General features: G+C 40.5%; 1 protein-coding gene across 5 annotated transcripts in view; it reads right to left on the bottom strand.

Moving 5' to 3' along the window:
* The window catches only part of PWWP2A (PWWP domain containing 2A), a 44,150-nt gene extending 25,000 nt beyond the window's left edge, over positions 1 to 19,150 (bottom strand). For 4 of the 5 annotated variants that reach the window (XM_027766939.1, XM_027766940.1, XM_027766941.1 and 1 more), the window contains exon 1: positions 19,079 to 19,150. The gene's annotated coding sequence lies outside the window, so the exon portion shown is untranslated. Of the gene's footprint in view, positions 1 to 18,833; positions 19,052 to 19,078 lie in introns of those variants that run through there. The other variant, XM_027766938.1, reaches the window with a different exon arrangement.
* Between the last annotated feature and the right edge of the window lie 7,404 nt (positions 19,151 to 26,554).

The following is a 26,554-nucleotide window of genomic DNA, read 5'->3' as shown; positions in this document are numbered from 1 at the left end:
ATAAATATAATAAATTCCTAACACATGTTTTCCTGTAATAGCTATAAAAACCTTTATAAAGCAAATCAGTCTAAACTTCCCAAAAATATCAAATCAGTAAAATTCCATCTCAATTGTCTTAATCTCTAATGATTCAAGGAAAGTTGCTCCTTTTCGCTTGCATCCTCTTTTTCTTTGATTTTTCTTTTCTAATTAATGATAATGCAAGCCTATGGGTGTGCAGGGAGGAAGGAGGAGCAAAGGAAAGAAGGGAGAGAGGTATGCCCTAACAGGGTCTTGGTCATGCTGTGGGTACACTTTTCAAGGTCCTCAGGGCATCTGTGCAAACAAGCAGTGTGTTTCAGGTCAACCAGGCCCAACCTGAATCACATCTCGCCATGTGGCATCCAGTACCACAGTCCATCACACTACTGACTATGGCAGAGGCTAGGCCTATATCCCAACACTTAAATCTCCACCTTTATCCCCCAAACACACACACATACATACAGAACCAAGAACTCAAGACATTCAAATTACCTCCAAAGCAGATAAGTAAAGAGCTGTGGCTTTCAAACTTTTTAGTAACATCCCATGTTGGGACCAGCAGATGGCATGGTAGTTAAGGCACTGGACACTCCCACATGGGTGATCACGGTTCGAGTTCCGGACCTGGCGGCTTGCTGTCCCATTTCTCTCTCTCTCTCTCTCTCTCTCTCTCTCTCTCTGTGTCCCTCTCTGGTCAAATTAAAATAAATGAATGAATCAATAAAATTAAATTAATAATTATTTTTTTAAATAAATAAATATATAACACCCATGTTAAGAACTATTTTCACATTACAACCCAGTGAGAACCTTTATGTATCCATGCACACATATAAACCTAAATATACACACTTAAACAAAATGTCACCATACTTTACATTGTGTGATACACACTGCTGTTATTTTCCCCTTTGTTTCCTTCTGTAATTTGTCCTAGGGTTCTTGCACTCCCAGAGAGACAGAGAGGGAATGTTAGAAAGCTCCCCAGGAGGGAATAGCCATGCAAAAATCTCTTCTCCACTCTCTTGTCAGGATTTTGGGCACACATACACCTGCATTCGGTGTGTTTTTCAAAGCGGGTCCAGAACTCAAATTATACAAGCTGCAATATGTGATCTAGCCACTTTAACAACCACACCACCAGCTAACCCAATTTTATTTTTTTCTACTCTATAGTCTACTTCATCTGTTTTAATGCTAGTCAGACCCATTAATTTCTAACTCCCTTAAGGATTCAGACCCACAGTTTGCAAAGCAGTACTACAGAATACAAATCCTACAGTTCTGAGTTCCTAATACAATAAGACTCATTTTGCACATAGACTTAAAAATAATTGGTTTAATTTGCAAAGGCTGCATATCAAGAACTTGACCATTAAACCAAACTTGTTATGCTCAATTTCCATCACATAAAAATGTAATCACAGAGCCAGTAGATGGGGGAGCAGTTACATTGCTGGGCTTCCACAAGGCTGACCACGGTTCGAGTCTAGGACTGAGTGGCTTGAAATTTATGCCAGGCATGTGTGCGTGCATGCCAAAAATCCTGGGAGAATGGAGGAGGAATTGTGGTATGGCCATCTTCCTTGAGTGGTGGTTCTCACTTTCTCTGGTAGCACACATTCCCTAAGGCAAAAATCCCTAGGAAAAAGAAAATTAAAAGACTAAATCATGCTAACAAGTAATTTTGGCATATACATTAACTTGTTGATTTTAAACACTATTTGAACTGCAGGTACTATTTGATTCCAACAGTATCTAACACAATATAATTTTAATGCCAGTTCTATAAGGCAAAACTCCTTAGAATTCCACAAACTACTGAGTTGTTGGAAAAGTCATGATGCATTTTTCTGAAATTGTATGCAAAAAAGTATCATGACTTTTCTGATGATCCAACAGATGCAAATGTCTTATAAGTACCTCTTTAAATGGAGAACAAATCTTTTTTTTTCTGGAGAGGTTTTTGCTCTAGGGCATGTGTGATCACCAGAAAGACAGAGAGAGACAGAGAGAAATCACCACCTGGGGGGATGGCCACACCACAATCCTTTCTCCTCCCTTCTGCTCTCGGGATCTTGGGCATGCACACACACATGCCCAGCATGAGTTTAAGCCACCAGGTCCGGGACTCAAACCGCAGTAAGCTACATGGGAGTCCAGAGACATAGCCATTATGCTAACCACTGGTCCCAAGAACAAATCTTTAGTACTCCTTAAATTCTCTAAAGCGTTATTATCGTCTCCAAGAAGGTTCATAACAACATCTTTGTTAGGGAAAAATTTAGAAATTAAGTACCACTGGCTATAGATATGCCTAAACTGGGGAGCGATTTAGAAAGAGCCAACACATGGGACCAGCAGATGGCATAACTGGTTATGACGCTGGACCCCCATGTAGTTGAGCTCTGTTCAAGTCCCAGAACAGCTTAAAAATCACACTAAGCTTGTGTGTGTGCACACGCACGTACATGCCCAAGATCCCAAGAGAATGGAAACGAGACTGCAAGTATGGCCATCCCCCCTCTAGGGGGTGATTTCTTGCTTTCTCTCTCTATCTCCCCGGCAGGTACACCTACTCTATAGCAAAAAAACTCTCAAAAACCAACACCAATCAGGCATCGGGCTCTAAAACCTAGTCAATTTTCCATCAAGTCTGTTCACTTGACTACCAACAAATAAGTGATAGCAGGTACTTTATTACATAGGGTAGGACAACGCAGGGTCTAAGTTATTATCCAACCACTTTGCCACCTGTCCCTAAGTGTTTACTTTCTAAGTATTTAATTGCAAAGTATTTTAAGCATGTAACCTTTTCTCATATGAGTGTTCAAAAGTTCATAGAAAATGTGTATTTAAAAATTACATGGACTTCTGGGCCAGCAGGTGGTGTGGAGGTTGGGGTAGCTGGATCCCACACAACCACGACTACAGTTTGCGTCCCAGACCTGACAGCTTGAAAAGCATGCCAGGTACAAGAGTGTGTGTACCCAAAATCACGAGAGGAGAATGGAGGAGAAGGAAGAAGGTGTGCAATTTAGCCATCTCTGGGGGGGGGGGGGGGTTCTCACTTCCCCTTCCCAGCCCCACTTGGCAAGCACACACACTCTGCAACAAACTAAATAAATTAACAGATAGATTTCAACATTTTTGCATCAAAATAAACATGTACATTAATTTTTCCAGACTTTTTCAAGTCCCCTTATACACGGTGTACAATTAATCACTTTTTCAAAATAGGACAAAAGAGATATTTGTTCCAATGTAGAGCTATGTAACACAAGATGTCTTAGATCTGAGTTCCCTATATGTTATCAGTAAAATTTTCTAACTTATAGGAAGCTATCATTGTGCCTCTATTATACTTTCACATTTCCACAGCTGAATAAAGAAAAATTCCCTTCCTTTTGTTAAAAAAGACTAAATTATAATTATCTGTGTTTCAGGTGAAGTTTTGCAGCCATCTTGCCAACTGTTTGTATTCTCTGAACGTTAGGGGTTTTTTTTTAGGGCATGTGTAAAATGAGCAGGAAAATAGTAACTCCCACTTAAAGGGAGTCAGCGGATGAGTTTATTTTTGCCATAGGGTATGTGTGCTTGTCAGAGACAGAAAGCAAGAAATCAACCCCCGGGGGGATGGCCACACTACAATCCTTTCTCCTCCACTCTCCTCTCAGGGTTTGGGGCATGTGTGCATGCACAAGAACCTGGCATGAGTTTAAAGCCACCAGGTCTGGGACTTGATCCATGGTCGACTACATGGGAGTCCAGTGCCGTAACTATTATGCCATCTGCTGGTCCCGTGAACAAATTTAGTAAGTAGACTAATGTTGGCCATTTTTCTTGGCTAGTACTTATTTCACAGGCCATCCAATGGCACAGTCGTACACAACTGGAGCCACATTACAGGCCCCAAGCTCATGGTAAACATGTGCCCACAATGGAGCCTTGCTGAGAGTGGGCGTGGATCACTGTGTGTGGACGTTGTCAGGACTGCCTGTTAGAGTCTCTGTCTCTCATGGGAAAAATAAAACTTTTAAAACAGATACATATGGGGCTGGCAGGTGGTGTGGTGGGTAAGGGTGCTGGACTCCCAAATGGCTGACCGCAGTTTGAGTCCTCGACCTGGCACTATGCTTTCTCATTTTCTTTCCCCTCTCATTCTGTCCCTCTCTAGTCAAATTAAAAAATAAAGTTAAATAAAATAATTCTTTAAAATAAAATAAATAAAATATACACACAGATTTCACATATTTTACTTCATTTAAGTAATTTGACTGTCTTTGCAAACTAATATTCTTCTGCATAGGGTACTTGCCATGTCTAATTTATACCCTCTCTATGAGGATGACCTAGCTAATTATTGGGTTGTCAGGAGTCATGATGTCATTTTCCTGTCATTTTCTGTCAAAAATTACATTTTTAAACATTATTTATTTAGGAGCTGGCAGGTGATGTGGTGGCTAAAAACAGTAGACTCCCACATGGCTGACTGTGGTTAGGGTCCTGGACCTAGTGGCTTGCTTTCTTACTTTTTCTTTCTCTCTGGTCAAATAAATAAATAAATAAATGAAATTCAATTAAATTATTTAATTACATTGGTGGTTGTTGTTATTATTTTTATTTGACCAGAGAGAGGGAGAAAGGGAAAGCAAGAAAGCAACCCGCCAAGTCCAGGACTCAAGCCACAGTCGCCAGACCAAAAAGCCACAGTCAGTCATGTGGAAATCCAGCGCCCTTAACCACCACGCCACCTGCCAGCCCAAAAAATGATACATTTTTACATAGAAAACACATCATGACTTTCCTAATGGCCTAATACTTTTAAGCTCTTTATAGCAAGTTAAGTAGTACAATTTAACATGTTTACCCTTATGGAGGTTCAGTAAGGTTATTATTTCACAACAGGATTCTTTTTTCTTTGCCTTTCCCTCAGGAGTTTATAAATCACTCAAGCATTAAATATTTTTAATAACACAGGGAAGCATTTAATTGTATAATGATGGATGGTAACTGTAGACCACCAAAAAAAAAAAAAGGAACCAATCTGATATCAGTGGGTAATAAATTACTGACAAAGCAAAAAAAAAAAAAAAAATCTAGCCTCGGGACCAGTAGTTGGTGTAATGGCTATGTTGCTGGACTCCCATGTAGTCATCAGCAATTCGAGTCCTGGACCCAGTAGCTCAAACGCATGCCGGGTGCATGTGAGTGCATGCCTAAGATCCCAAGAGGGAGAAGGAATTGTGGCATCGTCATCCTCCCCAAGGGGTGATTTCTCGCTTTCTATCTGTCTCTGTCCTGACGCACGCTTGCGCCCTATAGCGAAAACCTCTCCAAAAAGAAAAAAAAAAGCCAGCCTTGTCCTGTAGCATAGAATCTAAGGGTCATGTAGAAGAAACTGAATCACACACGGCTGACTGCAGCTTGAATACTGACCCCAGTGGCTTGAAAAACAGTGGCCATAAACGTGCCTAGGGTCCTAACCTGGAAGGAAGAATAGCCTGGAAGAATAGAAGAAATGCGACTGTTGGGACCAGCAGGTGGTGTGTTGGGTAAGGTGCTGGACACTCCCACATGGCTGACCACGAGTTCAAATCCTGGACCTGGTGGCTTGCTTTCTCACTTTCCCGCTGTCTTTCTCTGTGTCTCTCTCTGGTCAGATTAAAATAAATAAATAAATAAATAAAATAAAAAATCATTAAAAAAAAAAAAGAAAGGGGACTGCAGTATGACCAGGCCCCACTGGGTGCATATTCTCTCTCTCTCTCTCTCTCTCTTTCTCTCTCTGGGCAAATGCCCTCTGGCATATAAATAAACTTTAAATAAATAATATCTTCAACCAACCAGAAAAGAGGAAAGTAGAAAGCCCAGCTCTGTAGGCTGTGACATAGCAGTGGGCTGTGACACAGCAGCAGTGCTAGAATCCACATGTAAACTGTAGGTCAGATTCCAGGTTGGCCTGAAAAATATTCCTGGCACATGGGCAAATGCCTAAGATCCTGAGCTGGAAGACCGGGGGCTGGGCATTGCAGCATGATGAGATCCTGTTGATGGTGCTTTTCTCTTTTTCTACCCCCTCCTTCCTAACCACTCAGCTTTTCTTCAATAAAAAAAAAAAAAAAAAAAAGAAAAGAAACATGAAAGTATGTGGGGAGTGGGGGCTATCCCTTGTCCTGGCTCCATCTGAGTAATCAAGTTGTCATCCTTGCACATGTAAGACTGAATATCACATTAAAGATGGAGAAAATGGTTCTAAAGTGAGGGTCACATCTTGACTAAAATAATGTGTGACTGCTCCAAAGGGTGACCTCAGTAAAGGGAAAATGTAAATGATCAAGTAAATAGGGCTTACCCTATTTTAACTTTTCCTAAAAAAAAGCCAGCAACTGGCCCCACGACACAGTGGCAATACACTGCTTAGGCAGAGAAAGATACCATAAGGCAACAGTGGTTCAAATCCCCAGCCGGGTCACCCTGATACACGTCAGGTACATGTAACAAGTGCCATGATTGAGGATTACATGAAAGAAATGATGGCATAACCAAACTCTATGGAGGGTGCTCATCTCTATTTTAGGTACATGTGCTCCAACATAAATAAAGAACATTTTTTAAAGTATTTTATTTTATACATTTTTACTATTATTTTTTAAATTTTCTATAGGTCTCATGTGCTCAAGAGAGAGAGAAACAGAAAGTGAGAAAGCAAACTGCCAGGTCCAAGACTCAAACTGCAGTAGGCTATGAGGGAGTCTAAGCATCTCAACCACCACACTACCCACTGGCCCCCAAAAGAAGAACATTTTAAACTTTGTTTTGCAAATACTCCAAGAGTTGAGTAATAAAATGCAAAGCATCTTCCTTCTTTCCCCTACTACTTCATGGAGCACAAGAACAATTATTTCCCCTTTAAAGAAAGACATAGAGATATAGAGGTACCTAATTTTTTTTTTTTTTTAAGATTTTTTTTTTCCCCATAAAGTACATGTACTTGCCAGGGAAAAAGAGAAAGAGAGGGAAAGTGAGAAATCACACCTGTGGGTTGGATGGCCATGATGCAATTCCTTCTTTATTCTCCTCTCAGGATTTAAGCACACAAGAATGTATGCCCAGCATGTTTGTCAAGCCGCCAGGTCCAGGACTCAAGCCATGGGGTTGGCCATGCGGGATCTGCCTTAACCACCATGCCACCTGCTGGCCCAGAGCTCACTATTTCTGACAGGATGTCACTGTGTCATATGATTTTGCTATCCCAGCTACCAATTAGCTATGATTACAAACATGCCCAGCAAGTTCAGGTTGGCGCAGGAACCAAAGCTGGGCCTGCCATGTGGTTTCCAGCTTCCCGAGTGGTGGTGCTATCTGTAAATTACCAAAGCTAGGCCCATGAGGACACTTATTAATGTGTTAGTGACTCATTCTAACTTTTATTTTCAGTTTATTTAGCTACTACCCAAAAATCCTAAAAGAAAATCTTCAGATATTATGCTTAATTAAGAAGTTTCTGGATGGGGCCGGCTGGAGTCCTGGACCTGGTGGCTTGCTTTCTTACTTTCCCTTTCTTTCTCTCTCTCTCTCTCTCTCTCTCTCTCTCTCCCACTCTCTCCCCCTCTCCCTCTCCCTCTCTAGTCAAATTTTAATAATAGCAACAACAGGGGCCAGCAAGTACCATGGTGGTTAAAGCGCTGGACGCCCACATGGCCAACCACAGTTCGAGTCCAGGACCTGGTGATTTGCTTTCTCACTCCCCCCATACCCAATGCTTTTGTCCCTCTGTGGTCAAATTAAATAAACAAAGCTAAATAAAATAATTCTTTTAACACTTCCTCCTAGCAAACAATAGAGCAGAAGACAAGAAGAAATCCTTCCCTCCCAGAATCCTTTTGTCCTACAAGTAGGAAATTGTTACATGTAATTAACCCCTTGAATAATATAATCCAGATTTATTTTATTTCAAACAGATGTTTTTGGAAATTACTTCTCCTTACAATTAGCAAAAGGTTAAATCATAAAAGAAAGTAAACTGTGAAACAAGCCTGTTTTTATTTTGGTTCTCATTTCATCTCTTTATGAGGTTGGCTAGTATGTCAAAATTTAATCTCAGGGGTCAAACCCATTTTGCAGAGGTTAAGCATAATGTACTGAGAGCTAGATTCCACATGGCTAAATTTGGTTAAATCCTGTCTCTAGCAGGCTGAAAAATTTACTGAGCATGTATACATGCACACCCAAAGTCCCAAAAGGACAAATGGGAAAGAAGGGATTGACCAATCCCATGAGGGGTGTTTTTTCTCTGAACACACACACCCTCTAACAAATTTTAAAAGTATATCTATTTTCTCAAGTAATTACAAAGAGAATTAATCAAGTGACTGGGTCTAGAACTTGAATCACCATGTAGTCAGCCATGTGGGATCGATCCAGCACACCACTGGCTGGCCCTCATGTAGTTTCTTAATATATATTTTCCATGAACTTTTTGAAACCCCCAAAACATCCTTCCTTCTTTTTTTTTCTTTTCTTTTTTTTTTTGGGGGGGGGCAGGGGGAGAGGTTTTTGCTACAGGGCGTGTGAGCTCACCAGAAAGACAGAGACAGAGAGAGAAAGCGAGAAATCACCCCCCCCCAGGGGGGATGGCCACGCTGCAATCCCTTCTCCTCCATTCGCCTCTCAGGATCATGGGCATGCATGCACAAGCGCCCAGCGTGAGTTTAAGCCACCGGATCCGGGACTCAAACCGTGGTCAAATACATGGGAGTTCAGCAACATAGCCATTATGCTAACTGCTGGTCCCACCTTTCCTTCTTAAAAAGAAAGTTATACTTTACCATTCAAGAGTCCCCCACACACACATGTACACACTTACATATGGCTTTACTATTTCAAAGGTCACCTGCAATCCAAAAATAGGTGAATACAGCACAGGAAGTTATTGTCAGAAACTACATTCACATTACCAGTACAGTTTTATAATTACTGAATTGTTGTTAATGCCTTACTGTGCCTACTTTATAAATTACATTTTATCGTAGGTATGCATACATCTGGGGATAAAACAGAGTACACAGGGTCCAGTAATGCCCACAGTTGAGGCATCCACTAAATCATGGAATGTAGCCCCCCCTCAGGTAAGGGGGACTACTTATATATTTTGTGAAGCTTTAGCAGATCCATTCAAAGCATTTTAAAGATGCAGGTATACTTTAGGCCACAGCACAATAGGATGCAGGTTGAATGAATATTCAAGCAAACTCTTATTAAATAACTACAAGAGCTTTTCAACTTTATCCTTGTTCAATCACTTAATACCTACTTCATAAGAGCAGTAACGGTTAACACTTACATAGCACTCATTGTATGTCAGAAATTATTCTGAATATACAGGTAGAATAGTTGATTTAACCATCACAACAACTCTATTAGTAAGGCACTATTACAATCCCTAGTTTATAGTTGGGGAAACTAAAGACCAGATAATGTAAGAGGCCTTCCCAAGATCACACAGCTAGTAAGCTGCAGAGCCAGGATATAGGAACACAGCCAGCCAGCCAAAGTTAGATTAATACTGCCTCCCCCACCTCTTCACCTTACCGAAACCCTCTCCTCTACCTATGCTTTCCCACTGAGGAAGTAAAAGTGCTAGGAGGTCCACATGCTCTTTTCTGAATCCTATGATAGTAGACAGGCTTCAAACTCGTAATTTCTCTGGTCTTTGAAGATAAATCACTCCATTAGAGTATATTATTATTTCAGCAGTGAAAACAAAATGGGAAACCATTTACACTAATTGGGACAGATAAATAGATACAATACCCTTAGAACATTTCAGGTCAGGTTAGGTTAGTTTATGCTACCAAAAAAGTAAAAAGTTCAGTTTGTTTGTCTGTTTGCTTTAGAGAGAGATTTTTGTTATAGAGTATGTACGCTCTCCTGAGAGACAGAAAGAAATCACCTCAAAAGGGGACAGCCCACCGCAATCCCCTTTCCTATTGGGATTTTGGGCACAACATGCACATTCGCCCAGCTTGAGTTTCAAGCCCCTAGATCTGGGACTCTAACCACCATTGGCCAGGTAGGAGTACAACATCTTAACTACACCACCTGCTGGTCCCTTCCAGTTTTTTGTTTATGTTTTGGTTTTTTTTTCTGAGAGAGGTTTCTGCTATAGGGCACATGCGCTCGCCAAAAAGAGAGAAACAGACATAAAGCAAAAAATCACCCCCTAGGGAGATGGCCACGTCACAATCCCTTCTCTCTCAGGATCTTGGGCATGCACACACATGTGCCTGGAGTGAATTTAAGCCATCAGGTCCAGGACACAAACTGTGGTCAACTACACGGGAGTCCAGTGACATAGCCATTACGTCAACTGCTGGTCTCTGTTTTTGTCTTTTAAAAAAATATTTTTGCTACAGGGCTCACATGCTCACCAGAGACAGAGAAAGTGAAAAAGTGAAAAATCATCCCCCAGGAAGATGGCTATGCCACAATCACTTCTCCTACACTCTCCTCTTGGGATTTGGGCACACGTGCACAGGTGGCCAGCATGTGTTTCAAGCCACCATGTTCAGAACTCAAGTTGCAGTCGGCCATGTAGAAGTCCAGCACCTTAAACATATGGAAAGCCCCATACCATAAGGGCAACCCGCAGGATACCCAACTAGGTGAGGGAGAGGAAAGATAACTTTGGCAACAATAAAAACAAAATGTGCTGGGGGCCAGGTGTTGGCACAGTGCTTGGAGTACTGGACTTCAACATGGCCAACTGCAGGCCAACTTGCTGGTCCAAAAAAAGTTCTTTTTGAACTTTGGATTTTGAAACTACAATTAACAAACTTGAAAAAACTGTCATCAAGGTTAAATAAGAAGGGGCCCGAAGGTGGTGTGGTGGTTAAGGGTGCTGAACTCCCACATAGCAGATGGTGATATGACACCTGAACATGGTGGTTTGCTATTGCATTACCCACCTTACTCTGTCCCTCTCTAGTCAAATTATTAAAAATAAATCAAATAAATAAATAAAGTTAAATAAAATAATTATTAAAAAAAAAATATTGGAGCCAGCAGGCAGCATGGTGGTTGGGGTACTGGACTCTCATGTAGCCAGCCGTGGTTCGAATCCCAGACCTAGTAACTTGCTTTCTCTCCCCCCCCCCCCACCTCCAGGCCCTGTCTCTCTCTGGTGAACATGCATATACTATGGAAAAAAGTAAAGTAATAATAATGATATATAAAATTAAATACATAACTTTTTTAAAAAGAGGCTTTTGCTATAGGGTGCATGCACTCGCCAGAAAGACAGAGACAGAAAGTGAGAAATCACCACAAAGGAGGGATGGACATGCCGCAAATCCTTCTCCATTCTCTTGGGATCTTAGGCATGCACACACACATACCCGGTGTGAGTTTAAGCCACCAGGTCCGGGATTCAAACCACGGTGGACTACATGGGAGTCCAGCGACATAGCCATTACGCTAACTGCTGGTTCCCAATACATAACTCTTAAAAAATAAAATGATTGCAGCCAGCAGGTGGAGTGGTGGTTAAGAGCACTGGACTCACACATGGCTGAACGAAGTTCAAGTCAAGGACCTGACGGCTTGCTTTCTCCCTTTCCCTCTCTCTCTTTTCCCTCTCTTGTCAAATTAAATAAAATAATTCTTGAGAAAATTTTTTTAAAAAGATTCACAATGTATGTAAGTGGGCTGGCAGGTAGTGTGGTGGTTGGGAACATTGGACTCCCACATGTTGAACCACGGTTCAAATTCCAGACCTGGCAGTCTTCTCTCTCACCCTCTCTGGTCAAATCTAAATTAAATAAATAAAGTTAAATAAAATAATTATTAAAAAAAAATTTATGTAAATGCTTACCATAGAGCCTGGTACACAGTAAGTAGGCATGATAAATGGTAGCTATTATCATCAATATTAAAATTAAAATGTATTAAATTTTATTAACTATATGGAAAGCCCCTTACCATAAGGGCAACCTGTAGGATGCCCAACTAGGTGAGGGAGAAGAAAGGTAACTTTAGCAACATTAAAAACAAAATGTACTAGGGGCCAGGTGGTGGCACAGTGGTTGGGGTACTGGACTCCCACATGGCCAACTACAGTTCGAGTCCCAGACCTGGCGGCTTGCTTTCTCACTTTCCCTTTCTGTCTCTGGCCAAATTAAAAATGATAATAATAATAAATTAAATAAATAATTATTCAGGATACCAGAAACAAGGATACCAGACAATATCTTTTGTGGAAAAAAAAAGCATTTAATTGTATTTATTTACCTTTTTTTTTTTTTTTTTTTTAACATTGCTATAAGGCATGTGAGCTCATCAGAGACAGAGAGAGAGGGAAAGCAAGAAAGCAAGCTGCCAGCTCTGGGACTTGAACCACAGTTGGCCATGTGGGAGTCCTGCGCCTTAGCTACCACACAGTTTGCTGGTCACCAGACACTAACTTTTAAAAGTAAATGATTAGGGAAGCAGATAGTGGTGCAGTGGAGTATAATGTAATACTCCATTAGGCAATCCCACATGGGAAGGTTCCCAGTTCAAGTCCTGAGATGTCCCTCAGTATGTGTGGGGCTGGCTGAAGCACGGGGTGGGTCAGGATCTTGGAACTCTGTTGGGGGTGTTCATGTACACTCTCTCCCTCTCCTATACTCTCGAACATGGAAAAAATTAACTTTTTAAAAGTTAACTGATGAGGAGGATGGCTAAACAACATTTAAAAAAATATTTTGCCTTTTTTTTTTAAGAGAGATTTTTGCTATAGGGCATGTGCGCTCATGAGAGACAGAAGGTAAGCAATTACCCCCAGGAGGATGGCCACATTGCAATATTTTCTCCTCCGTTCTCTTGGGATTTGGGCATGCATACACACACACACCTGACATGAGTTTTAAGCCACCAGGTCCAGGACTCAAACTGCAGTTGACTATGTGGGAGTCCAGTGACTGACATAACCATTAAGCTATCTGCTGGTCCCTAGAGAATATTTTTCTGAGCATAAGAATTTTTACTCAATCTTTTTTCAAGTCTATTCAATACTTTTATAAAATTACAGGTAGTGGGGGCCAGCAGATGGTGCAATGGTTAAGGTGCTGGACTCCCACATGGCCAACCACAGTTCAAGTACTGGACCTGGTGGCTTGCATTCTCACTTTCCCTTTCTCTCTCTGTCTCTCTCCAGTCAAATAATAGTAACAAATAAAATTTAAAAATAATTCATTAAAAAAAAAAAACTATAGGTAGCCCAAACATGAGAATTAGAGGTAGCAAACCATAGCCTAACCCCATAGCCTAACCCAGAGACTAGTGGTCAAGGGAGCCAGACCACATTTGACTAAAAGGCAAAACCCTGCACTGCCCTCATGGCTTGAAAAACATGTCAGGTGCATGGGCATGTGTGCCCAAGACACTGAGGAATGGAGAAATGGAAAAGAAGGGATTGTGGTGTGACCATATCCAACTGCTGAGTGGTGTTTCACTCTGGTGAGTACTCATGCCCTCTGGCAATTAAAAAAGACGGGGGTGGGCTATAGGTGGCATGGTGCTAAGGAGGCTGGATTCCAACATGGCTAACCACAGTTCAAGTCCCATACCTGGCAACTTGCTTTCTCACCCTCCTCATCCCCACACTTTGCTCTGGTCAAATTTAAAAATAATAACAAGTGAAATTAAATAAATAGTAATTTGAAAAAGAAAAAAAAAACATATGTTTAAAATTACAGGTAGCAGGTCTAGCAGGTGGCATGGTGGTTAAGTGCACTAGACTCCCACATGGCCGACCGTGGTTCGAGTCCCAGGCCTGGTGGCTTGCTTTCTCACTTTCTCTCTCTCTCTGGTCAAATTAAAATAAATAAATGTTAAATAAAATAGTTCTTAAAAAAAAAATACAAGTAGCAGGCCACCAGTGGTGTAGTGAACAGGTGGCTGAATCCCATGTGGCTGACTGCACAACTGAAGTCCTAGACCTGGCATCTCAAAAAACACACCAAACATATGTTATGTCCATGCACCCCCAAAATCCTGAGAGGAGGATGGAGAAGGGACTGAAGCATGTTTATTCCCAGGGGGTGATTTCTCACTTTCTGTCTCTGTCTCTCTCCAGCAAGCACATGTGTCTTATAACAAAAAAAACTAAAACTAAAAAAGGAAAAAAAAATATCATCCAAGAAAATTCTAATAGTCACAGTGTGACAAAATATTCTGAAGATTAGACTAATGTTAACTTCACTTTTACACAATACCACTTAGAGAAACATACCTGATATTTTCCCAAGAAAATGAATGCTGGTATAGAAGGATCTTTTTAATTATCGGGACCAGCAGTTGGTGTAATGGCTATGTCACTGGACTCCCATGTAGTCGACCATGGTTCAAATCCCAGACTCAGTGGCTTAGCATGTGCACAAACCTGTCTAAAATCCCAAGATTTCAAGAGGAGAATGGATTGCAGCGTGGCCATCCCACCACAGAGTGATTTCTTGCTTTCTGTCTCTGTCTTTCTGGCAAGTGCACGCGCTCTATAGTAAAAACCTCGCCAAAAAAATAAAATAAAATAAAAAGGTACTAGACTCCCACAAGGCCGACCACAGCACAAGCCTTGGACACAGTAGCTTAAAAAAATAATCCACCAGATTAGCAGAGGTATCAATGGTTATGTCGCTAGACTTCCACATGAACAACTGCAGTTGAAGTCCCAGACCAGGAGGCTTGAAACTCATGCTGGCACATGTGCATGCATATCCAAAATTACAGAAGGAGAATGGAGAATGAAGTACAGTGCAGCCATCCACCCTGAGGATGATTTCTCACTTTCTGTCTCTCTAGTGAATGCACACATCCTATAGCAAAAATCTCTTAAAAAAAAAAATAAAAAAATACATGGGACCAGCAGTTGGCGTAATGGCTATGTCGCTGAACTCATGTTCTCTCTTTCTGGCGCGCGCACGCGCCCTATAGCAAAAACCTCTAAAAAAAAAAAGAAAAACACAGGGGGCAAATGTGATAAATATTTCATAAATATATATTTATATATATAATTACAGAAATTATATAAGATATATATATATACACAAAATATAACTTTGTATATATATAATGTATACAATATATACATACTGGGCCAACAGGTGGTTAACATGCTAAATTCCACATTGCTGACTATGTGGTTCAAGTATCCACCCAGCACCTTGAAAAACACACTAGGCAACTGTGCCTATCAGCCTGAGAGTACATTCCCAAAATCCTAAGAGGAGAAGGGATTATGGCATGGACAATCCTCCCCCCCAACCCTAGGTGATTTCTCACTTTGTCTCTCCCCAGCAAGTGCATGTGCCCTATGACAAAATCTTTTAAAAAATAAAGATATTTTCTTTACTATTTGGGTTCTTTTTTTTTTTTTTTTTTTAAATAAGTTTTTGCCTTTGGTGCATGCACTGGCCAGGGAGAGAGAGACAGAGACAGTGAGCAGTAAGATACCAACCCCCAAGGAGGATGGCCACTCCTTAATCCCTTCTCCTCCATTCTCCTCTCAGGATTTTGAGCACACACACACACACACACACACACACACACAAACATGCACACACCTGGTATGAGTGTTATTTTATTTTTGAGATTTTGAGTGCATGTGCTCACCAGAGAGAGAGAGAGAAACAGAAAATGAGAAATTACCTCCTGGTCGGGGGCGGGGGGTGGCTGGCCACGCCGCAATCCTTTTTCCTCCTCTCTCGGGATTTTCAGCAGCGCACACATGTCCCTGGCATGAGTTAGAAGTCACCAGGTCCAGGACTCGAACAGCAGTCAGCTATGTGGGAGTCCAGTGACTTAACCATTATACTACCTGCTGGTCTCCACCTTGTGTGAGTTTTAAACCATCAGGTCCAGGCCTTGAACCACAAGCCAACTATGTGGGAGACCAGTAACATAACCTTTACGCCATCTGCTGGCTCCCTAGTCGTTAAATTCTTGTCAAATTTAGTCTTCCAACACTCACTGAACACTGATCTGTGCTAAATTAGCTTTGAAGCTGACAGTTTGTGCTGCTTTGCAAAGTAGACTTCACGTTATTTCCAGGGCCAAGCAAGCCAAAACGGAATGCAATCTAGAACCCAAGACCATCTAGGAGGAGAAACCCAATTTCCAAAAATGTCCCAGGATTCACAAAACTGAACTACACAGCAACTAGGATTTTAAGGCTGCCTTCATGAGAAACAGAGCTCTATCATTTCTAACTACAGGTTAGTTCCCCATGAAAACCATAAGCTAATAGTAAAATAGTTAAGTATATTTTAATGTTAACGCGGTTGTTTTAGAATCTTAAGTGAATTGGGGGCCAACAGGTGGCATGGTGGTTAAGGCGCTGGACACTCCCACAAGGCCAACCATGGCTGGGAGTCCCAGATCTGGTGGCTTATCTCTCTCTCTCTCGTCAAATTCAAATAAATGAATGAATAAATAAAATTAAATTAAAAATTCTTTTTAAAAAATCTTGGGACCAGCAGATGGCGTAATGGCTACAACGCTGGACTCCCAGGTAGTACGTGGTTCCAGTCCAGGACCTGGTGGTTTAAACTTGCCAGGCATATGTGCATGCATGCTCAAGATCCTGAGAGGAGAATGGAGGAGAAGGGATTGTAGTGTGGCCATCCCCCTGGGGGGTGATTTCTTGCTTTCTGTTTCTCTCTGTCTTTCTGGACGAGCATAAGAGCCCTATAGCAAAAACTTCTCAAAACAAAACAAAACAAAAAAAACCTTAAGAGAATTGTGCATTACTCCAAAAGGCATTTTCAATATACCTAATAATATCTGATATATATTGCTCTGTGTGTGTGTGTGTGCATTTTTTTGTTTAGAGAGAGCTTTTTGCTATGGGGTCATGCACTCACCAGAGAGACAGAGAAAGAGAGACAGAAAGTGAGAAATCACCCCTCTAGGAGGACAGCCACACTGCAATCCCCTCTCCTCCATTTACCCTTTGGGATTTTGGGCACCCACTCACGTCTACCTGGCCTGAGTTTCAAACCACCAGGTCCAGGACTGGAACCAAAGTTGATCATGTGCAAGTCCAGCAATGTAACCATTATGTCATGTGACAGTCCTTGCCATTTATAAAGATAAGCAATTTACTTATTAATCTCTGAGCCTCAGCCTTTTCATCTGTAAAATGTCCATAACAGAATTTTTTTCACGAGATTTTACTAGTAAAACAAAGTACTTCACACAAGGCCTAGCAAAGAAATGGGAGATAACAAAGTAGCTATTAAGTACAGAAAGTAAAGCTTAAGGTTTCTTAAATGGTAGGAATATACAGAAAAGTGACAGAACCTGATGGGGCACTGGTTCTGAAAGGCTAAAAACGTGACTTTATAGTAAGGTGACTATGTAAAACTGGATCAAGAAAGAGGGAAGAGGGAACAGCATTTGCGTAATGGCTATGTCGCTGAACTCCCAAGTAGCCAACCGCAGTTTGAGTCCCGAACCCGGTGGCTTAAAACTCATGCCCGGCGCATGTGCATGCGTGCCCCAAGATCCCAAGAAGAGAATGGAGGACAAGGGATTGCGGCGTGGCCATCCCCCCGAGGGGTGATTTCTCTTTCTGTCTCTGTCTGGTGAACGCACGTGCCCTATAGCAAAAACCTCTCCCAAATAAAAAGAAAGAGGGAAGAGATGAAAATTATGGACTACTGAAATCTGTGGTGGCCATTTTAAAAACCATCAATATTTCCAACCCTTTCACTAGTTTTACAATTAGGATCCTGATCCCATGCCCCTATTGCCTGTCCCCACATGTATTCCTTAGTTTATAATTATGTTTCATTCTCAATCAGTAACCTTTAAAACAGGTTTAACAAATGTGTCATTCTACTAATTTGTAAAACAAAACCCTAAAAATCAGTAATCTCCAGGCATGCCTCAAGAACAGCTAGCACCCAAATCACCTTGCTTAAAATGTAAACTAGTCGAAGGGCCAGCAGGCGTGGTGGTTAAGGCACTGGACTCTCACATAGCTAAGTGTAGTCCAGACCTAGCAACGCTTTCACACTTTCTCTTCCTCTCTCTCTCTCTGCCTCTCTCCAAATTAAAAAATAATTAATAACAATTAAATTAAAAAAATAAATAAAACATTTTAAATGTAAGCTGGTGGACTGGGGCTCAGAAATTTATGTATAATTTTGAGGACCACTGCCCAAAAGTGTCTAGCAAAAACAGTCTAGATTGTAGTCCCCTAAAATGTTACTTAACCGCTTCTTAATTTCTTGCATAATTTGCCACTATAGCAAGCTTCTAATTTACCGCAATATGTACCCAAATCAGGCACATTATTTTAGGAAGAGCAGGGCCAATAAATAATATCAAGAAATAATGATATCCTAAATAGGCACGAATCATACTATAAATTACTAAAAATGTCATTGTTTTATTAACTCAAGCATAATATTAAAAATGAGCAGCTAATACACATTCTTTGACAGCCCCCACAAAAGCAGACATCTTAGTAAGATCTGACCTAGTTTTGTCAAGAGCCTCACTTTAAAACAGTATACGGTGAAGTTCAGTCTGATTTACGCATAAAAGGTTGAAAATTAACCTTATTAGAAACCCCACACCCAATAAAACATGCCTGGCAGTTTGTGTATCTCTTAGTTATATTGAATATAAAACTTACTTGTAAAATTTATAATGCCACAACGTTACAGAATTCTTTATATCAATCCAAACTAAGTTTTTAAATGTCTAACAACTAATCATTCCCAAAAAAAATTTTTTAAACCAGCAATGGAAGCACTCACCCTCAATAAAGCATTGTAACAAGCTTCCTAAAACTGTCCAGATCAGGAAATGATTGGCCGTTGAGTCTTTGCATTTTACTGTGGAAACCCTTTATGTTACATCTTGGGATATAAGCAAAATAATCACCAAAAAATATTTAAGTGTTTTAAATATGCAAAAGTCAGCAATCATTCTAGCACACTACTTGATGACCTCAATTCTCAACCTGGATGCTTTAGTATAAACTACTGATACCACTACTCACTGCTTCACCAGAATGGCTGTATATTTTTCCCACCAAAAGTAGAGCTATTGCACCATACGTTTCATGGTCTCTGTAAAGAAAAGAAATCATGGTCTTGGTTTATATTTCCTTAAAATACAAATACATTTTCTATAAATTGTTTTAAGAACTTAGTGAAATCTGAAGTTTTCTAAAGAAATCATCTCTAGTCTTTTTAAACCAACATACACACATAAAGTCAATATCTATAAAAAGATCAATCCTGAAACAAAACTAGTTATAACTTTTATTACTCATGTAGCGCAAAAATTAAAATGCACAGGCATTTTTAAGCACAGGTCAGGTCTAAAAAAAGTTGATTCAGGAAATACTAGTCAAGATTTCAAAGTGGATTAATAGTAAGTTTTAGGATCCAGAGATAAAGTTTAAATAATCCCTCTGTATCAGGAGAAACCATTGGTCCCAATACATAATGTCCCTTTATATATGGACTGAAAAGGCTGAGAAACTGCCTTTTCAGAAGCCTAGACTTTTGCTCTCTGCAGATAACATTGACTGGTTAAATCTGCTATGGTTTAAATTACTAAAAACAGAGGTATGTTTAAAGAATAGAGCTAAAAGTCTGCAGGCAGGATAAAAAATATCCATAATAATTTCTACTGACCCCAATCAAGAGAACAGAGGCTTTCAAAGAGTTCTTGAGGGGGTTAGCCAGTGACATGGTGGTTAAAACAGCTAGATCTCACATGGCTGGCTGCATAGTTTTGAGTCTCGGACCCAGACAGCTTGAAAACACATCAGGAGTATGTGTGTGCATGCCCAAAATCCCAAGAGGAGAATGGAGAAGGGAATGCAGTATGGCCATCCCCACTAGGGAATACTTTCTCACTTTCCCTCTCTCTCTGCATCTGTTTCTCCAATGAAGCACATGTACTCTGTAGCGAATTTAAAAGTAAAAAATAAATTAATAAAATTTTAAAGAAGAATTTAATTTCATTGTTGTTACTATTTTTAAAATTTGACCAGAGAGAGAGAGAGAGAGCGAGAGAAAGGGAAAGTTAAAAAAGCAAGCCACCAGGTCCATTCTCGAACTGTGGTCAGCCATGTGGGTATCCAGTGCCCTAACTACCATGCAACCTGCCAGCCCCAATTACTTTTGTTTTCTGAAGAGTCCCTAGAGGCCAGCAGGTGGCGTGGTGGTTAAGGTGTTGGACACTCCCACATGGCCAATGATGGTTTGAGTCATGGACGTGGGGTGGCTTGTTTTCTCACTTCTCGCTCCACGTGTCTCTCTCTGGTCAAATTAAAATAAATGAATAAATAAAATTTGGGAAAAAAAAAAAAAGAGTCCCTAAAAGGATTGTGGCTCTTATGTACTCCACCTGCAAAAAGTAAGAAAGCAGCCTCGGCCACTGTGGGGAACAACCATGCTACAACAATCCCTTTCAGAATTTTGGACACGCACACACATGCACCTGGCATGCTTTTCATGTACCAGGTCCAAGACTGGATCTCTCTTTCTCTCTCTGTCCCTCTCTGGTCAAATTAAAATAAAATAAATAGGAATCAGCAGTTAGCATAATGGCTAAGAATTATTTATTTTATTTTATTTATTTATTCATTGTTGTTACTATTTTTAAAATATGACCAGAGAGAGAGAGAGAGAGCGAGAGAAAGGGAAAGTTAAAAAAGCAAGCCACCAGGTCCATTCTCGAACTGTGGTCAGCCATGTGGGTATCCAGTGCCCTAACTACCATGCAACCTGCCAGCCCCAATTACTTTTGTTTTCTGAAGAGTCCCTAGAGGCCAGCAGGTGGCGTGGTGGTTAAGGTGTTGGACACTCCCACATGGCCAATGATGGTTTGAGTCATGGACGTGGAGTGGCTTGTTTTCTCACTTCTCGCTCCACGTGTCTCTCTCTGGTCAAATTAAAATAAATGAATAAATAAAATTTGGGAAAAAAAAAAAAAGAGTCCCTAAAAGGATTGTGGCTCTTATGTACTCCACCTGCAAAAAGTAAGAAAGCAGCCTCGGCCACTGTGGGGAACAACCATGCTACAACAATCCCTTTCAGAATTTTGGACACGCACACACATGCACCTGGCATGCTTTTCATGTACCAGGTCCAAGACTGGATCACTTTTGTCAGATATGTGGGATCCAGCTGCCTTAACCACCATTCCACCAGCTGGCCTGAAAAGAACAACTTTAAAAAATCAAAATGCATACAAGGGGATGCAATTAAGAAACAAACACACACACACACACATTCAGAAAGCAGAAAATGCCACAAAACAATGTCCATGGTTTAACAAATTTCAAGTATGACCCAGAAACAGTAATAAAGGTGATACAACACCACAGCATAACACTGGAGCCAGACAGAAGGCCTGAGTTTAGACACAGGGTGAACTTGAACACACAAGGCACATTCATGATCCTAGCTGACTTGGAGGCTGAAGGGACATTGTCATTATGTGGTAAGCTGGTAACAGAGGGTACCTATCTGTGTCATTAAACAAAAAATATAAACAAAAAAAAAATTGCAAGAGAACTGCAGATAAAAATAAACTTAAGAAATTAATGATACTGAATAAACGATTTGGATAGTAGTTTTAACAAGACAGTCTTAAAATTTTAATTTTGAGAGAATATGATGCTCAACCCTGAGGATGTCTCACAGTTTAAAGAAATCGATACTTCTATTTTAGGTATTCTATTTTACAGATAGTATGGTTATGGTTTAAGTCCTTATCCCTTACTACACTGAAATAGTAATGGATGGACCAGCAGTTAGTGTAATGGCTATGAGATGTCACTAAACTCCCATGTAGTTGACCACGGTTTGCATCCCGGACCTGGTGGCTTATAACTCACGCCAGGCACGTGTGCATGCGCGCCAAAGATCCCGAGAGGAGAACGGAGGAGAAGGGATTGCAGCGTGGCCATGCCCCCCTGGGGGGTGATTTCTCGCTTTCTGTCTCTCTGTCTCTCTCTGTCTGGCGAGTGCACGCACCCTATAGCAAAAAAAAAAAAAAAAAAAGTTATGGATAAAGTGATAGTCTTAGAGTATCTGTTTTAAAATAATCTAGTGGAGGGGATCAGCAGTTAGCGTAATGGCTATGTCGCTGGACTCCCACGTAGTCGACCACGGTTCAAGTCCCGGACCCAGTGGCTTAAACTCACACCAGGCACATGTGCGTGCGTGCCCAAGATCCCGAGAGGAGAATGGAGGAGAAGGGATTGCAGCGTGGCCATCCCCCCTGGGGGGTGATTTCCTGCTTTCTGTCTCTCTGTCTCTCTCTGTCTGGCGAGCACACGTGCCCTATAGCAAAAACCTCTCCAAAAAAAAATAATAATAATCTAGTGGAGGCAGCTATATGATGCCTCGAATTTGCCTAGATGCTGATAAATTTAGAAACCAGGCTATATATAATGACGGTTCATTTCCCCTAATAAAAAGTTCAACAGAAAATATGATATAACCATTGATTCATTATTCTATCTAAAATAACCATTGTAAGACAGTTCAGCAACCTGAAAGAGTGCTTATATCAAAACTACAAAAGCATAAGATTAAGGGGACCAGCAGTTGGCATAATTGCTATATCGCTAGACTCCCATGTCGTTGACCACAGTTGGAGTCCCGGACCCGGTGGCTTAAACTCATGCCGCATGCGTGCCCAAGATCCCAGGAAGAGAATGGAGGAGGAGGGATTGCGGCATGACCATCCCCTCTAGGGAGTGATCTCTCGCACTCTCTCTCTCTCTGTCTTTCTGGCAAGCACACGTGCCCTATAGCAAAACTCAAAAAAAAAAAAAAAAAATATATATATATATACACATATATATATATATAGGAAATTTTCAAACTGAATTTGTAGAGCTGACTACTCTCACCTGTTCATATTAAATTATGCCATCAGACACTGCTAATAAGCCCAAGAGTGGGTAGGTAACTTAAACTAGCTATGAGGGCTAGGTATATTGGAACAATACAAAAGCCTCCAGTAAACTAGAAAATGCATGCTTCACTGAAAAGGCATTCATTTTCAAGTAAATACTACTTGAAATCTGTTTTCGATCAGACACTCAAAAATATCCTTTTAGGAGAACCATGTTAAAGCAAGCTACCTAGAAAAAAGGAGTATATAAGAATCAAATAAAGATACATAAAAATAGGCTACTTGGACACTTTACATATATATAAACTGAGGCATAAAATTTGTGTTTAAGTGACCTACCCAAAGCCAAACTAACTAGCTTCATTAATAACCAAAAAGACTGTGATCTAGAGAGACACAAACAGTGTTAATGGGAACCAATACTAGAACTCAGCTGTCTAGTACTACAGCCAAGTAACCTGAGGAGCTGTCCAGTACAAGAATCTACTATTTACTACCGCCTTTCTTTTCATCCTTGAGTTGTATGTGTCCTGCTCCTTTTCTTAACAAAAAGATTTTCCTCAAAAATGTGCTCTTCAACTATGAATACCCAGCAAAACATACAATGACAGGGAGACTTTTTCCATATGGTAGGAAACTCTTACAACTTTAAAACACATCTCTGTACTATGTATATTATCAGAGTAGAGTACAGAATAAAAACAGTAACTAGACCTTTTGAAGACTGAAGAAAGAGCACATGTACATTGACAGAATAGTCTCCCAAATGTTAATTCCTTCCTATCTTACTAGACAGGCAAGATACAAAATTTCAGATTGTTTACTGGTTATTAAAACTTCATGGCTGGAAGGGACCAGCAGGTGCCATAATGGTTAAGGTGTTGGACACTCCCACATGTCTGACCACAGTTCGAGTCCCAGACCTGGTGGCTTGTTTTCTCACTTTCCCTCTATGTCTCTCTCTCAATGGTCAAATTAAAATAAATGAATGAATAAAGAAAATTAAATAAATAATTCTTAAAAAAAAAAAACCTCATGGCTGGGACCAGCAGATGGCATAATGGTTATCTCACTGGACTCCCACGAAGTCAACTGCGGTTCGAGTCCCAAATCTGGCAGCTTAAAACTCACCCTGAGGGGATGCTGGCAGGTGAAATGGTGGTTAAAGGTGTTGGATTCCTACATGGCTGACCATGGTTTGAGCCCTTGGACCTAGCAGCTTGCTTTTTCTTTTTGTTTGTCTTTGTCTTTCTCTTTTTCTCTGTCTCTCTCTGGGCAAATTAAAAAATAATAACAAATAGAATATATAAAAAAAAAAAATCACACTGGGCGCATGTGCACGGGTGCCCAGAATCCCAAGAGAATAGAGATGAGACTGCGGTATGGCCATCCCCGTAGAGGGTGATTTCTCACTTTCTGTCTCTCTGCCTCTCTAGCAAGTGCATGCACCCAACAGTAAAACACTCAAAGAAAAACATCATGGCTATTTACTGACTGTAACATGGCTATGAACAGAATGTTTCATAGCTATTAACTAACAAAAATGAGTTGGCTCCAATGCCTGTATCATTTTGTAACATCCCATATAGCCACTGAAATCATGATAAACATTCTATTTCGTTAACATCAATGCTTTCTTTTCAGCTTAAAAGAAAATTTATCAGCCCAACTAACTTCCTAATAATAAAAGCGTATGTTTTAGAGTTAAACACCACCCATTATAAACTATAACCTCTGGCACATAATAGGTACACAATGATTTTTGCTATAAGGCACATGCAGCTCGCCAGAGAGACAGAGACAGAAAGCAAGAAAATCACTCCCTGGCCTCTCTCCGAGGGATGGCCATATCGCAATTCCCTCTCCATTCTCCTCTCAGGATCTTGGGCATGCATGCTCAATACACCCTGCATGAGTTTTAAGCCACCAGGTCCAGGATTCAAACCATGTTCAACAGAGAGTCCAGTGACATAACCATTACTCCATCTGTTGGTCCTAGCTCTTGTTACTTTTAACCTAGAGGCTTTATTCAGTGACAGATTCAAACAGTATACAAATTTTTATTTTTTTAACCACCAGAAAACATGTGCATTCGCAAGATACAGAGAGAGAGAGAGAGAGAATACCCAAAATTGGGCAGTCATGTGCAATTCCTCCTCCATTTTTCCATCTCACCTAGATTTCAGGCATACACACATTTGCCTCATGTGGTTTTTAAGACACTGAGGGAAAAAAAAGACACTGAGTCAAGATTTAAACCACGTGGTCATCAACCATGTGGGATCCAGTCCCCCTTACCCACTGGACTATGTTGCTAGCACAGGATACAGTTTTTTTACAGATTTAATTTTATTATTACTACTACTATTTTTAATTTTACTGTAGGGCATGTGTGCTCACCAGAGAGACAGAGTGAGAGGTAATGTGAGAAATCACCTCTCCAGGGAGGACGGCCACACAATCTCTTCTCCTCCATCCTCCTCTCAGGATTTTTCCCATGCACACACGCACCTGGCATCATCTCAAACCATATGGCATCCAGTGCCTTAGCCACCATGCTACCTGCTGGCCAATGGAAAGGGGGGCTGGCAAACGGAGTGGTGATAAAGATGTTGGATTCCCACATGGCCAACAATGGTTCAAGTCCCAGACCTGGCAACTTGCCTTCTCACTTTCCCTTTCTCACTCCCTCTCTCTCTCTGTTCAAATTAAAAAATAAATAATAGTGGGGTCAGCAGGTGGCATGGTGGTTAAGGATGCCGAACTCCCATGTAGCTGCCCGCGGTTTGAGTCCCAGACCTGGCAGCTTGCTTCCTCACTTCTCGCTCGCTCGCTCACTCTCTCTCTCTCTCTTCTCTCTCTCTCCCCCCACCCCTGGTGAAATTAAAATAGGTAAATAAGTAAAATAAAAGAATTTTTAATATAAATAAATAGTAACAAATAAAATTAAACAAACAAGTCTTTAAAATTTTAATTTTTAAAGCAACTATGGAGAATAGTTATAGCCTCAGTAGACTACAAATAGTATATCTCAGATTCATCAGTTAACTCCAAAACTGTATAAAAGTATACAATCAAGATAAGAAAGAATGAACAATCGAATCACGTATAATGGCAGGTCATTATTATTAAATTATAAAAAGGATACGAACTAGTAAATCATTGGTGCAATAATTCCTTGAATGGCTAAATTTTAAAGTCACTGTTTTATTTCCTCCTCATTTTCACAATTGTGGTCTCCCACATAAGCTTCTGGAGGGCAGGGACCATGTTTCATATATATTATTCTCAGAATACCTACATGGGTACCTTATACAGAAGTGCTTAATATATATTTATTGAATTAAAAGTTGATACAGCTCCCTTAATGAAAGAAAAAAAAAAAAACCTTGAGTTTTTTCACTACAAAAATTCAAATGTAAGAGGTTCCTATCAAGAACTCATCCAACAAAAGGAACTGCTACTTATAAAGCTATTAACAAAAGAGCCCAAAACTCAAAACTGCCATTTTCTAACAAAGAAGTTAAAAAAAAAAAGATAAAATGAGCACCTCAAAACAGGAAAGCACTATTCTTTCTATTTTCAAAAACTT

Source organism: Tupaia chinensis, unplaced genomic scaffold (assembly GCF_000334495.1).
Source record: "Tupaia chinensis unplaced genomic scaffold, TupChi_1.0 Scaffold143796_1, whole genome shotgun sequence".
Taxonomy (NCBI): domain Eukaryota; kingdom Metazoa; phylum Chordata; class Mammalia; order Scandentia; family Tupaiidae; genus Tupaia; species Tupaia belangeri.
Note: the sequence above shows the minus strand (reverse complement) of the source record. Positions and strands in the feature narration are given on the sequence as shown.